A 16,645-nucleotide genomic window follows, 5' to 3' on the forward strand; every position below is an offset into this window, starting at 1 on the left:
AAAGGTTGCTCTATGTTGTTTTGGTGCCATAGACACACAGTCAAAAAAAGTGTTTTTAATGGAAGTCTGTTGTCCAGATTTTGGACCAACAAGGATGGATGGAGCTATTAGGCGTCAGTAGAGTTCTATGGGCAACACTTTTTTTTTTTCTTTTTGTGTTTTAATATGAAGAAAAATAAAAACTTTGGCCAAATTCGATACCTCAATCTATAAAAATGTGACTATCAAGTCAAAATAAGTCTGAAAAAAATGATGAATGTCTTCAAATGGACATAGTAGGATCCGAGGGTTAACCCCTTTTTTTGCAACTTTCTTGCTAATCATTGCCCCTGTGTGCTACTCATTAGCACCTTTCCACAACTGTGCCAGGCTATTTTTGCTATATGTTAGCCTTTTTTTTGCCCCTTTTTGATACTTCAACCCAATTTTTGACACTCTTAAACCTTTTTTAAACCACTTTTACTTCATGTTTTATCCCCTTTTGTGTCACCTTTTTATCCATTTTTGCATTTTTTTTTGCACATTTTGCCAATTTTAACCCATCTTTCATACTTTCTTCACCCTTTTTTCCTGTCTTCACCAATTTTCATGTCATTTTTTGCTGCCTTTGTACTGCACTGCAACCTATTTTGCCACTTATTACCCATTTTTACCACTCTCACCCCTTTTCACCACTCTTATCAGTGTATTTTGCAACATTTCTGCCAACTTTAACCTTTTGTTAAAAAATGTTTACTAATGATGGCTGGCAAGTAAATTTTTATAAAGAACAATCAAATGTTAAGTCGTTCTTTTTTTTGTGAACAACTGTTTATTGAGTTAAGTTGACAACACATAAACACATGTACACATGCTCTTAAAGATTAAGACAAAATTCATAGTGTTAAACAGAAAGCATGACATTTGTTGTTTCTCTAATCAGAACCTTATATATATATATATATATATATATATTTATTTATTTATATATATATATATTTATATATATATATATATACATACATACATTTACACACATAAACATATACACATACACATACATACACATATATTAAAAAAAAGGAAAAAGAAAAAAGAAAAAAGAAAAAGGAAAAAAAAAATACAAATAAATAAATTCTGTCAAATACATCCTCACTATGCAACAGCCATTCCTGAAGGTTTAATTGCTATTTGCATCAAGATCTACATAGACTAACAAAAAAAAGTTTTTACTTACATAAAAATAGGGGTGTCTGTCAAAAATGACACCCCTGCTTCAAACTTATTAATTCTTTTAAACCTTCAACTTAAAATGCATGTGGCATGTTTGCAAAAAATACATGTCTGCAAAGAGATCAATAAGCATATACAGCTAGTTGTCAACCCCTCATTTATCCCCCTAATGAGTGACCGTCCCACCCCCCATTCCACCCGCCCACCCTGTTAGCCTTCCCTTCTGCTGGCAAGAGACTATACAGCTGAGAGAGCTTCAGACCAAGACCTTAAAGTTTTCCCTTTAGCACCATGAAACCGTGCAACAGAGAGTTCAAGGGACAATATATCTGATAGCAGGTGCCACCAGTGGTTTAATGACAGTGAATGTGGTGGTTTCCACCGTGTTGACAGAATTTTCTTTGCAGCAGTCAGACCAGAGAGCCAAATTCTTTTTTCATGTATAGACAGTGGGACCTTGGAGTTGTCATTAAGCAAGCACAATAAGGGGCAACATGGAATCTCCTTACAAAGAATTTCAGACAGGGATTTTGTAACGTGTGACCAAAAATACTGTACCTCCGGACACTCCCAGAACATGTGCAGAAAGGAACCAATAGAACCAGATGAACAAAACTGGCATAAGGGAGATGAAATGAGCTTAATCCTATATCTAATTGTAGTTGTTAAATAAGACCTGTAAGTAAATCTTAAATGGATGGATTGGTGATTAGGGTTTTTGGATGCCTGTTTAATATTTGCCCAGATAGTTTCCCAAGCTATTTCCGAAGAGATAGAGTTTAAGTCTTTAAGCCAGGTTGCCTGAATAGGGAGAGGAGTGTCCTGTGTTTTCATTATCCGGGAGTACAGTGTTGATACAGTTCCTTTGGTCATGTTAGTACTGTGTAAATTATTTGTAAGTTCATGTTTAGGTAAACCAGAGTTCCATGGTACTCCATACGCCTTCAAGGCAGAACGGAACGCATCCTCCTGCTGATTTTTCTTTCTGAAGAGTAGCCAGTTTTATCCTTGGTCTTCTGTTATTCCAGATAAAACATGAAATTAAACTGTGCAGTTTGTCCCAATATCCTGTCTGTGGATTCAAAGGAAGCATTGAGGCTATAAAGTTAATTTGAGGTGATATCATCATTTTTATAGTTGAGATTCTGCTGTCAAAGGATAACGGTTTTGATATCCACTTGTCCAAATCACTCTTGATCTTATTTAAAACCGTGGTGTAATTTCTACTGACAGTGATTTCTAAACTAGGAAAAATATCTATGCCTAAATATTTAAATTGATTGACAATTGGAATATTGAAGCAGTTCAAGTCCTCAGTGGTATGGTTTAAAGGTAGCAGAGCAGATTTTTGCCAGTTTATTTTATAGCCTGAGATAATATTGAAGTCTGAAAATACCTTTAAGGTATGGGTAAGTGACTGTGAAAGCTTGCTAATAAAAATAAGAACATCATCTGCGTAGAGTGATATAAGGTGATTGGTAGAATTTACTGTAATAGGAATGATACTGGTGGACTGACGAACTTTCTGTGCAAGTGGCTCGAGGGATAAAACAAATAAAAGTGGCTATAGCGGGCATCCCTGGCGAGAGCCTCTGGAGATGGGAATATATTGTGAACAGGTCTTGCCTGACAGTACCATAGCACCTGGGTTAGCATAAAGAACTTTAACGTAGTTGATGAACTGTTTTCCAAAATCCATGTGATCTAGTAGGGTCCAGAGATATTCCCACTCAAGTCTATCAAATGCCTTCTCAGCGTCAAGCGATAAGATTCCGCATGAGGTTGTCAGGTCTGATGAATTAGGGATTGAATGTAAGATATGTAATATCTTAAATATAAACGCAGGACGAGTAGCCTACCTGTAAACATCACTGTGTCAACTTCTCTTCCCTCATGATTTTCACACCTCGTATCATGCATGTTAAGTTGTTATAACAGCGAAAACAAGAGCATTGTGCCACATAAATAGTCGTCCGTGCAAAACACAGCACGCCGTGCACACACGGCGCGATACAGCGTGGGCGTATATGAATTTATGACTGATTTAAGCGAAGCCTTGAGGCAGATAATTTGCCTTGAGGAATTTTTTGTTTCGAATTACCCGGATAATTCGAGGAACTGTTTAAGCCCTAGACATGACCTTGTAGAAATCTGTTTTCACTCTGACATTAAAGGGTTTTTTGGTATTTTTTTCTGTATGCTATTGCAGACCACATCCCAGCCTGAGTCCTTTGAACAATTTGGACAAATATTTGCTTATTTTGACATTTTCTAATGTGCTATTCTGCTTGTATGGCTGATCATTGTCTGTCTGTAACTTTGTTTACTGGGCTGCTCCCTGTCTCGGCCAGGACACTCTGGAAAAAGAGATTGCTAACCTCAACAAGGTTTCCTGGTTAAATAAAGACTTGTTAAATGAAATAAGTGTGCTCCATCAGGACAGAACATGATTGGATCATTAAAACCTAGGCGACAGAACGCTATCATATCTCTCCAGCACAGGAGCGTTGGTTCAGTTGATCTCTGTGGTTTGAGAGCAGATCACGGAGGAGCAGCAGCTGTGAGCCGTGTGCCTCCTTCACTTCAGAGACATAACAGGAAGTAGAGGCACGTTGTGGTTGGGGGGGAGAGCTCAGAAATTATTTGAAACCAACAGAACAGAAATAAATCAAAGCCTTTTTGAAATCAAAATAGAAAAATGTGCAGTGGGAGTTGAATGAAATGACAATGTCATATAACAAAACCCCAAAATCTTTTCATCATTGAATGTTTTTCCTCCCAGAAATTTCTTGTCAAGGTGAAAAAGACAGAAGCACAGGTTTCTCCACGTTTGCAGAGAGGTTATGATGATTTGAAAACAGCTCCACCACCCATTTTTGGGCTCCTACCCACCAGTTGGGAACAATTTCTTGATGGCATTCATTAGACAAAAGATGTTTCTGGATAAACTGCAGCTGCAGCTTAAATTTGTCTGTCAGACAGCCTCCTCACTGAGATCTACCTAGCAGCTGGGTGAGTAACTGAGACACATAACAAAAGCAGACAGTTATCTGAAAAATAAATGAGCAGGGAGCGTTTGCGTGTGAGTGAAGCGCTCCCAAAGACAGGAGATAAAACACAATGTTTGTAGTGGAGCTTTTCTCTGAATTTGGAAATATTTGAGCTCAGCTGGAGATGCTTGTCCGTGCCGCGTCTTTACCCCAGAGAGCTCCTCTTTCTTCGTCCTCGAGGCTCGGCTCGTCTCGAACAAATGTTTCTCCCCTCCATCCATCAGAGCCCTGAGGGATCTGCTCACTGTGTCGCCTGCTTCTTCTTGTTAATGCCTGCTCTCCTCCGCTGTAGCGTCCGGCCCGCTCAGACCCTGCAGGAAAGCAGCCTCCGTGTCCCTCGTGTTTCCTTATGTTGCTGCCTTCTGCTCGCTGAGGCTGATGAATTATAGAGAGCAGGATGACAGAGGCCCCAGTTTTAAGTGCACATTCAATGTTTGATCAGATTAACAATGCAACAGTGAAATGCTTCTGAGAGACAGATCAAAAAACCTTCAGGAAACACAACAGAAGACTGAAGGAGGGAAGGCAAAGCAGACTGTGCAGAAGACAGGATCACATTCAGAGTCCATGCAGAGATTCACACTTGATCTGAGTGATCCGACATCATTCAAAAGACAAATGATTGTCTTTTTTATAAGCTTGTTCTATGGGAGTCCAAATCACTTAAAAGGTATCAAAATCAGATTACACAATAAAATATTAACCCAGAATTATGAGATGAAAGTCAAAGTTATAACTTTCTATCTAATTCACTTACTTACTTTCTCATAATTCACAGTTTTTTCCTCAAAAATACAACCTTTTAATGCAATTTTTTTTCTGTTTAGCTCATAATTATAAAAGGCTATTACAAAATTTTGACATTTTTATTTCACAATTATGACTTTTGATGTGATTTTTTGGCATTTTATATCATAATTTTGCTTTTTAATATCATAATTGGGATATTTCAATGCCAGTATTTTGGCTTCTTATCTCAATATTGACTTTCTATCTCATATTTATAACTTTTTTTTTCTCATAAAAGTGACTTGCTATATTTTAAATTTTAGGATTTAATTTAATTATTTGATTTTTTTTCTCTATTTTTACATTTTATCTCATAATTATGACTTTTTATATCATACTGATGATATTTTTTAAAATCCCAGTCATAACTTGTTATCTCAACTTTGACTTTTTATCTCACAGTTGTGAATTCTGATCCCACAATAGCAGCTTTTTTATCCCAGAATTATGACTTGTGGTCTCAATTTCAATTTTTTAATTATTATTATTATTTTTTTTTGGCTCTTTAATTTAAACAGGATTGCTGAAGAGAGACAGGCTATATGGGGAAAGTGGGGGAAGAGATGTGACCAGTATGCCTAGGATTATACGTAGCTTCTGCATATAGCCACATACTCTACCCACTTTGACTTTTTTATCTCACAGTTTATATATTATTTGCTTATTTTTTTGATTACCTGACTCAGACTGTTTCAAAATGTTTCTGAGGACAGTTGCAGCTGTGTAAACTGAGCTGCTGCAGCTCAAACCAAACAGGAGGGTGTTTTCCTGTGATTCATATCAGCAACAGTGCAAACAGTTGTTCCAGGATGTTGCAAGCTGATGAATGTAAAAAGGCTCCTATTTTGAAAAGTTATAACTTCTGGCTAAAGTTTTTTTTTTTTTTTTTTTTTTTTTTTAATGTTTAATATGATGAAGTTTTGCTGTGAATTTTGGAAATAACATCTAACTTTTCACACAGAAACTTGAGCCTGATAAACACTCCTGTCTGCTCTATCAGTTATGCACAGAAGCAGGATGTGTGGGTCTATACGAGCCAATACAGGAGAATTTCAGGATTATAGGAGCTGAAGTTCTCTGTGAAAAATCAATTATTCTAAGTAGTTATCTTAGATATAACAAGAGAGCTAGAAAGCATATCTGTGTATATATGAGCTGTGAAATTTCACTGCCATGCTGATGGTGATGATAAATGAATGAGTGATTATCATCCATCCTGATGTTACACATTATCGTGATTATAAAGACAGGAAAAAACAGTGAAAGTGCAGTGTTATCTAAATTTTTTAGATAGCTTTATTTTGCACTACTTGGGTAATAAATCACTAAAATTGTGTGACTGTGAGTTTCATTTCTGTAGAAATGGTGCATTTTCTGCTCCAGTCACAGCAGCAGGAATTAACAAACTTTAGATCAGGGGTCATCAACCGCATCTGCACAAGGGCCAGATTTAGTCTCCACAGGGACTCTGGGGGTCTGACTTTCAAATACACAAAAATTAAATAAATATTTTGTATTAGTATTTGTATTTCTTTTCAAAATGCAGGAAACTTTTTAGGTTTTACAGCGAGATCTATCCCTGTTATCTATAACGCAGCAGGCCACAAAGAGACAGGCCGGCCCACAGACTTGTCAGGGCCCCTGAAAATCCCAAATAATGGGCCCTCCCCAACTGTGATTAATTTTTGCAACATTTCTGCTAGTCTTAACCCATTTTAAAGAAAAAAATTTACTAATTATAAATGACAAGTGAATTTCTGTATAAAATAGGTCAAAATTAGATCGTTCTAAAACTATTTCAATTGTAATTTTTTTTTGATGGATTTAACAGCTGCAGACATTTGAAGCCAAAAGACACTCCTAAAACCAAACATCTTCTTTTCTGAATTTAATGATTTTCTGGGGGCCGGACAGAAAGCTTTAGGGGGCCTGATTTGGCCCTCGGGCCGCCAGTTGAAGATCAGTGCTTTAGATGCAGTATTGCAATGGCCTGCTAGTGTTGGGATTCAGTGAGTTCCTTACCTCAAATCTGAGTATTTTTTTTCAAAGATTGCATACAGACCTGACAAAGTTTGACTCTACACTTTAATCAGATTTGCATGTCTGGCGGTGGATTATTAATGGGCACTGATTGGATGGAAGTGGTTGATAAGGTCACCCACATTTAACTGACTGACTGACTCAAACTCCACATACCGTGTCAGCACGGTGATCACTGCTTGAAGTGTACTCAGGAGCATATTGTTACTTTTCTCGTCAGCTTTTCAAGTCATCCACTCAGAATAGATGGACTCAAGCAAGAATGAGAACACACTTGTAAATCTCATCATTATGTCAACATTACGCCTGTGCTATGGTACAGTTCACAGGTCATAAGTTGGTCAGAGAGGTACAACAGCATAACTGACAGGATTTTTTTTTGTTTTTTGAGAAAAAAACACAAGTTTCTACATGACATCATGCATTCTTCCAAGAAAACATAAATTGACCTGGTATGGTAGAAGCAGTCAGTGATGCTGATATGGAATTTGCAGATTCGTTTTATTTATGCACTATGAACACACGATGCCCAACCCTTGTGGGTTTACAAAGCTCCAAAAGAATGTTGTTATTGGGGTCCAACATCAATACAAGTCTTTGTAAAGTTGACTTTTCATTTTCACAGCTTGATGTTGGTCTCAGCATGGTCAGCTCTCACACAGTCTTACCATGATCTCATAACCAGTTAAAGGCCAGGCTGACCTCTTCAAAATAAAAACAAAAAGTTAATAAATAATAAATTTCTGTTCACTCGTAAAAATTTTAGATTGTTTCACGGGAGGGGGATCACTGAATAACTGACTGAACTCTGACATTACATGAAGACATCAGTGTGGGTCCTGGATGCAGCACCAATCTATTTTTTTCTTTTGTTTGTTAACCTCCATTTCAGAGTCTGACAGTTTGTTTTCTTTGACTTCCTTCCAGCAGTCGCTGTGATTTGCCATGGGAAAACTTTGATCTACCTGCTCATTTTTATGTATTTTCAATATGAACTTTGCATTGAACATTTATGTGGCTGTAGAGGCGTAAGAGGTGGATCACTGTGCACACATTGTCATGGGACTGAGAATTATTAAAATTCCAGTTAAAATGTGATGCAAAAAGAACCAAAAATGACTGTTAAGCAACGTTTTTATTAGAGATGTTCCAATACCTGTTTTCCTTCCCAATACCAATTCCGATACCTAGTTGATGGATATTGACCAGTACTGCGTACTGATCTGGTACTGGTTTAAACTTTCTGGACTGACGGTGCTGAGGTAAACTTAAACATACATTTGACTCTGCACATGACTCAACAAATAGAATCCTAATGTACAGTGACTCTCTGACCCTAAAGTTGTTTTTCTGTTGTTTTCTTTTCAAAAACAACAACAGTCGTGTACTGACGTGTCTACAGTCGTCATGGTTTGCGCTATGCAGCTCTATATGGAGTTTACTCCTCGGTAGCAGCGCACACCTATGACATCACATGTTAAGTTTAAAACAGGGGTGTCAAATTCAAGGCCCGGGGGCCAAATCTGGCCCGTGGTGCAGTTATACCCGGCCCACCAGATCATATGATATTTTTTATTATAAGTGGTCCACCAGTATGAGGTCTGCAGATTTCCTCCAGTATAAAAATGTTACCTTAACCTTGATGATTTATAACATCCTTGTTGAGTCATAAAAAATTAGAAAAAGTAAACAGTAAAATTAATCTGATAAAAAGTAAGGAACGTAGGTGAAATCTGTGTTTTTCCTATATCAGTTATGCATCTCACAGTTATGATTAAAAGTTGTGTTTTTTTGTCCCATATTTTCACCTTGTATCATTCATAATCTTAAATTTTAAACCCTATTTTGACCCTTTAAAGTCATGATTTTGACATTTATCTCATGTTCTGACCTTTTTCAACTCCTAATCCTTTTATGTTGTTTTTTTTTACCTTTCAAACTCATTATTTTAATGTTATTTCATATTTTGACTTTTAAAACTCATGAATTTGAAATTTAATCTCATATTTTGACTTTTTAAACTGACAATTTTGATGTTTATCACATATTTTGATTGTTAACTATCATGATTTTAAATTTTATCTCAGTTTTGCTGACCATTTCAACTCCTACAGACTTCTATCCCATTTTTTTTACCTTTAAAACTCATGATTTTGATTTTAATCTAATTTTTTGACTGTTAAAAATCATGGTTTTAGTATTCTATCTCATATTTTGCCTTTTAAAACATTATTTTGACTTTAAATGTCATGTTTTTATCTTTAGAGTTTTTAAGTCATTTAGGTTTGACACTTAGTGGTTAAATATGGACCCTGCTAGGCCCTCAGGTTAGACCCAAATTCAGAATCTGGCCCCTGCTGTGATTGAGTTTGACACCCCTGGTGTAAAACCTAAAAAATTACACTCTGCTTGGTACCTGAGATATAACATGAGAATGAATCTTCCATTTATTAATGTTAGATGGTCTATTATTGCATTCTAAATAGATCTGTGTATATTTAAACATTTGATTTAGGCACTAGATCGGAGGGACTATGTGACCTGAGCTGACCTAATGTGAAAAAGACTGTTCAAGGACTGATAGCATAAAAACCACAAATGATCTCACAGTTAACTGGGGCACCAAACCTCAATTTAAATGTGGTTTCCTGATGAGAAGATTGATTTTGGTGCTGCAGGACCATCTTTCTGGCTGTTTAGGACTTTTCCGTGAGTCCCTTGACTCTGAGCAGACAGACTGGTTTTCGGAGCCGTCTCCTCCTCACTGAAGCTCTGAATATTTCAGCAGAGAGCTGCAGGTTCTGGGTCAGTGTGTCAGTATGTGATGTGGTGTGACAGAAAACTGAAAGAGTGGAACAAAAGAGAGCAACTGCTGATCACAGAGCAGCTTCAGTCATGATCATATCAACACATCTTGAAATGTACGGAACAGGAGGTCATGTTAGAACTATTATGCTGACAGGAAACACATCTCCACATCTGAGAAACACTCCTAGAAAGGTCAACTATAACTCACAAAAGACAACCTCTTAAACTAAGCATTTGACTCACCGGATGGTGATGATCAGATCAGATGATGTTTTCTGCTTGTACCAATCACGCAGCTCTGGACTAAAAACAAACTCTCTTGAGCCCGGCTCATATGAAAGTCCCAGACAGGCCGTTTTTACAGACATCAAACTTTGGGAGGAGAGAACACATCTTGTAAATCATCAGTTTAACCGCATTTGATGAAAGAAACAAGCTCTCGTACAAAAAAACAAAGACCCACATTTCCCTACAGTAACATTCTTTAACAGTATAAATGTCTGATAACTTAAACTTGAGGGGCCCTGAAAACCTTTGCATTAAAATATGATATGGAAATTATAAGCAAAAATTTTCAGTACCAACTTTTTTATTCCCTCGTGTCCTCTGATCACTCGAAAGCACCAGTGTGAACTTTTTCTGTAACCTTCATATTCGTGATCAAAATTTTTGGACTTTAATCTGTCATAGTCCATAAGTAGTTCAGATAGTTCATTTGCAGTTTGTAATACATAATGAGATCGAAATGAGGCTGAATCTGTGGCATATGATGTTACTGATAAATTTACATTGTTTTTTTTATTTAATGCAGTCTTGATTTTGATAAACTGAGGAGTAAGAGCAAAGTTTTATTTCACCAGCTCTTGTGATGATTAGCCTCATAGCAGTAGTGAATGGGTGGGGGTGGGGAGGGTTAAAAGACAGCAGCTGTTCTGTTTGAACCACATCGAGTTCAGACTGCTTATATTTTCATTATAAATCTAATGAAAGATGACAGGCTTGAATCAGAGCATCAACAGAGGCAAGAAGCAGCAGACTTTTACCTCTCTGTTTATCCGTAGAGCCTGTATCAGACAGCACTCACACAACTTCTACTAAAATGAGATGAGAGCGGTTTTAATCCATGATCGATCTCATACGGCGGTTGTATACAGATAAAAATGCAGACGTAGTCAGCAAATTAAAGGGAGAGGCCCGTCCTGGTGTTGTCTCTGTCTGAAATACACTTACTGGCCAGTTTATTAGGTACACCTGTTCAGTTGCTTGTTAATGCAAATTGCAGATAAGCCAATCACATGGCAGCAACTCAATGCATTTAGGCATGTGACTTTCAACGTGGCATGGTTGCTGGAGTCAGAAGGGCTGGGCTGAGTATTTCAGAAGCTGCTGAGCTGGATTTTCACCCACCCTCAGCTCTAGGGTTTACAGAGAGTGGTCTGAAAAAGGGAAAATTTTTGAGTTGTATTTGTGCCTCAGTTCTGAGCGAGCAAGGAGAATCACTGAGCGCAGATTAAAACGGGAACAGTCCCTTTAGTAATACTCTTAGTGTAATGTGCATTGGCGTATCAAATAATCCTGAATATGGAGGCTTTATGAAAGACAGTAATTTGTTCTGCTGGTGGTATTTACTGTTGCTCTGACTTTTTGTTTTTGTTTTGTATTGTTTTGCATGCCTGTTTCTGTTTGTTTGTTATTATAATGTCTTGGATTCATTTTTTGTGGTTTTGTATCACATAATAATTCTCCACACTTTGACCCTACGATCCAACTGCCGTAGGCATCGTTGAACATAACGTTCCTCCACATGTTCAGGTTCCAGTGCATGTGTTACCAACACCAGTGCAAACAGGCCTGATGGTGAAGGGCAGCCATGGTAGGCAAAAAAAAAAAAATAGCTTGAAGCCTTGAGCCTTCAAAGTCAAGGGATCCCACAACGTGTCACCCGACTAGTCAACTAATCGCTGCAGTGGTCGGCGACTAGTCGACTATAGGAACAGTCGTTAGCTGCATTCCTACTTCATAGTTTTAGTCTATCACAGCAAAAAACAGTGTTTATTTAACTCACATAGTGTTAAATTTAACGCTTTCCTGAGTTCATATAATTCTCACAGGTTCCGAGTTAGAATAACACTTTGGAGAGTGTTGATATTTCAACACTCGTATAGTGTTAATTTTTAACACTCACAGTGTTATGTTTTTTAACAAACTTAAGTGTACTTTTAATACAATATTATGTAATTTCCTTTCACTTTCAGTGTTAATTGGTGGTATTTACTGCCTTAATTGTTGATACAAAGCAATGCACTTGTCATACCTCATGACAATCTTCCACTTCGTATCAAACTCCTGATAGAGTCTGGTGTTTTATGACAATCATGGTGCAAAGAGACCAACTCAGAGCTACAATAAGCATTGAGTTACAAGCCAGTAGTCCAGACTCCACAACAGAACACCTACAAGAACTACTGTCACAAGAATCCATGAACTGTATGACAGCTAAAAAGGCAGCTAAAGTGGAGCAGCTGGCCCGAGCTACATTTATTACACTGACGAGAGACCACTGGACATCAGTCAGCTACTTCAGCTACCTCGGGGTAACAGCACACCTGATCATTCACTTTACAGCAAAAGTTATTTTGTACCTGATGTGTTTGTCTTCTGGGCTAGTTTGCAGTTTATAGATATTAATGCTCAGTGAATTAAGACACTCTGATTTACAAACCACAAACTAAGTTTAAAAACTCTAGTTTGTTTAATATTTCTTCATTCAAACATCATACTTGTACTAGTTTATCTCAACCAAAAATACAATTAAATGGTAGTATTTTAATGTTTTTAATCAACTAACAGCACTAATCTAAACACATCTTAAAGACACATAAACACTCTGCCCTGGAGCATGATGGGAAAACTCCACCCCCCAGATTTGGATTGGAATGGGGAAGGGCCTAGATCAACTAACTCTCTAAAGAGTTGAATTAACACTGGACAGATCAACACTGTCAAATAACTCCAACACTAAAGGCCACTTAACTCAGGATGGAGTTAAAATCAACGCTGAAATGTTTCACATTGAAAATTCAACTCTCCAGGTTTTGCTGTGTAGTTTTAGTCAACGAAAACTAAGAACTAAACGTTTTAGTCTAGTTTTAGTCCATTAAATTCCTCACATTTTAGTCTGAATCTATAGTCCAGTCGTTTTTTCTCTTGGCTGAATCTGGCACTATATTATGCTAGGGGTATCTATGCACCCTGCTAACCTGGGGTTCCCGCTTTCTACAGCTGAGAGGCAGAATAGATACACATGCATTGTATTTTGACAGATTTACTAATATCATGGATTTTAAATGCAACTTGAAAACCAAATTTACATTTTTTTCTTAGTTTTAGTCATCTTGATGAAAAAAATTCACCTTCTTTAGTCAGTTTTAGTCATCAAAGTTCTTTATTTGGCTAGTTTAAGTCTAGTCTTTCTCATGGGAAAAAATGGCTGCCAAAAAACATTTTTAGTCATAGTTTTAGTTGATGAAATTAACACGCCTGAGATGCAACATAACCATAAAGATGGCAAACACATTACCTTAAATGATCTGAAGGTCATGAAAGGCCAAACTTGATGCAAAAATATCACAGAAGACCCAAAAATGTTCAATTTATGGACAAAAAGTGATCAGAAGAAGACATTGACCCTTACCACAAAATATACTGAGAACACTGGGTGTTGAGTTGTTCAAAGTTCTTGTTTATGTACGTTATACGTGACTAAAGATCACCACAGACACTACCTCAGCAACAGCAGAGATGGTTCTTTCACTCTTAGGTTGTTGTTTTGATTCACATCCTTTCCACCTCGACCTGACTGCCTGATCTTTCATGTCTGTGTTTGCTTCTTCTCCTGCAGCCTGGAGTTGAAAAGGGCAGAGCTAATGAATATTCTAATCTGGCCTAGATTCTGTGATACAGTCTTGTAGGTGCTGATGACTTCTCCTATTATCACGTCTTTGAAATATGAAGTGTGTGGAGCGTGTTTGTGTGCAGGCAGGATTAATTTTGGGGGCAGTCAAAGGTCGCCACAGATAAACCACGGCACTCGCTAAACTTGGAAACACAGAGCGGGTGTTTTTCTGCTGATGTTGGCTTTTGCAGCCATGGGATATGGAGTTGTTTCCAGGTCAGGGTTTGATGATCAATGAAATCAACCGGATCGTTAATTTTTACCTCGTTTCTTGCACCTCGGAGAGATTGCATGCTCCGCCCTCAGGTTTCTCAGTAATACCACGGTGCTCAGCGTTTCTTTTACCAGGAAGGAGATGAGATCAAGATGGTGGAGAGCTGTAGGTGTGAGTATTATCTGACGCCAGGAACAGGTTCAGTGATGAATGACTGATGACATCTGAAAACCAGAGAAGTTTCACATCCTCCTACATATTTACACAACTTTGTCTTTTATGACAAGCCTTTTTTTTCTTAAGAAAAACTATTGGGCAAGACTAAAAGAGATTAAAAGATATGCACAACTCATACAAGGTTTAGACTTAGTTTTATCTTTCAGTTTAAGTTTAATGTCAATTCAGAAACACTGTTTCTAACAGACTTTATTTGCTGCAATGTAGCACATGCATAATGTCATAATGACATTACACAATATGGACAAAAGTATTTGGCCTTCCGACCACTATACCAACAGGAACTTCCACTCTTCTTGGGAGGCTTTCCACAAGATTTTGGAGTGTGTGTTTTTTTATGGGAATTTGTGTCCATACGTTCCCTAAAGTATTTTTGATGTCAGACACTGATGTTGGATGAGAAGGCCTGGCAACCTCCATTCCAATTAATCCCAAAGTGCTTGATGGGGTTAAGGTCAGGGCTCTGTGGGCCATTCAAGTTCTTCCACATTAAACGCATCAAATCATGTCTTTATAGTCTACGTAGTGCTACGTAGTCAGACACTTCCGCCCCCTATGGGATGGTGCCTGGTACTACAGACACAAGCATGGACTTATTTGAAAGACCAGCCTCTACTGAAAATTCTAGTCATGTTTGTGCAGTTTGCATTTGTTTAAACAGTTTCTTTTAGTTTTCTGCACTTCATTTTGTGTTTTTTATTTTTTTTGGGGGGGGGGGCATTAGAAATAAATCTGCTCCTCTTGGTGTCAAACTTTAGTTCCTTTGTAAGACTTCCTTTGAAAGGGCACTACATGGAGGTCTGGGGGATTTGAGGGAGTGGCCACCAATAATGGCATATGAGTAAGAAAAAGTTTGATACCTGTGATTTTTCAAATGACACAGATTGTGCCAAATTGTGCCCAATTTGGCTCAAGAGGAGATTTCGCCTGGATATTTTTTACTAAAATCTTTCTTATTTTGTCCTGATAACCCTCAAGTGGCATGAAATTTGAAAGAGGTAATGTAAAAATGTGGTGCTTTGGCCTACTGGAGATTTTTGGACTTCAACTGCATTATTTCTGTGACATATCTATGCTAAAATAATAAAAAAAGATAGGCGAAAATGAAATTTTTCATTTGCCAACTTGATTCTCTCTTATCCAGTAACATATATACACATGTTTACACTTCTGAATAAATTTCACAAGTCCCCTCTTCATAATGGTACCTTGATCATTCAAATAGACCTTGTAGTTACAGAGTAATTCTCATTTAAAGATGGACTGGAAATTTCGAGCAGTAGCCTAATAAAAGAGGCTTGGGCTTAACAGGTTAATTGGCTCTAAATTAGCCATAGGTGTAAATGTGAGCATGCCTGGTTGTTTGTCTCTATATGTGAATGACTGGTGACCAGTCCAGGGTGTACCCCGCCTCCTGCCCAACGACAGCTAGGATAGGCTCCAGGCCCCTGCGACACCCAACGGGATAGAAAATGGATGGATGCTGGAAGCATTAAGACAGGCCTTCATTGGAGATAAGAGGTCTAGCCTAAACTCTAAAGAAAGCCTCATACCATAGTCCCTCCTCTGCCAAATTTTACAGTTGGCACAATATAGTCAGGCAGGTGACATTATCCAGGTATCTATGAAACCCAGACTTACCTATCTGACTCAAACAGAGAAGTGTAATTCATCACTCCACAGAACATATTCCCACAGTCCAGTGTTAAAATGACATCCAGCAGACACTTCTATCTAAAGTGACTTACATCCTGGACAGGTGTTCCTAGCATTAAGGACCCACACTCAGCACTTGACTACAGTTAATATTGCAAACCACTGAGCTATCCAGCCCCTAAGAGACATTTGTGTACATTGATGGATAGCTCAATGACACACAACACAAAGATGTACAGATGCTTTTACTGATCATCTCAGTGTTATTTTACAGAAGACATGGTTCCACTGGGGATTGAACCCAGGACCTTCTGCGTGTAAAGCAGACGTGATGACCACTACACTATGGAACCTCTGTCTACGGCTCAGCGTTGACGTGATTTACCGCAGGCCATCCGACACTTGGCATTGCACTTTGTGATGTGAGGCCTGCATGCAACTGCTCCCACGGAAACCCTTCCATGAAGCTCCCAGCCCACAGTTTATGTGCCGGTGGAAGTTCAGAACTCTTCAATGGAATCAGAACTTTCTAATAATATCACTTATAGTTGACTGAAATATCCAGCAGGGTTTAAATTCCCTGAATTGTCTTAGTGTAAAGGTGGCATGCATCAAAGTACCTTGCATGAAGTAACTGAGCTTTTCAGAACGACTCCTTTTGTATCCCAAAAGTTTGTAAATGGA

At 38.0% G+C, this 16,645-nt stretch overlaps 1 non-coding gene across 1 annotated transcript; it reads right to left on the reverse strand.

Moving 5' to 3' along the window:
* Window positions 1-16,241: 16,241 nt before the first annotated feature.
* trnav-uac lies at window positions 16,242-16,314 on the reverse strand. Its single transcript has one exon. It is a non-coding gene; the product is annotated as a tRNA-Val (tRNA).
* Between the last annotated feature and the right edge of the window lie 331 nt (window positions 16,315-16,645).

This window comes from Cheilinus undulatus, linkage group 1 (genome assembly GCF_018320785.1).
Source record: "Cheilinus undulatus linkage group 1, ASM1832078v1, whole genome shotgun sequence".
NCBI classification, from domain to species: domain Eukaryota; kingdom Metazoa; phylum Chordata; class Actinopteri; order Labriformes; family Labridae; genus Cheilinus; species Cheilinus undulatus.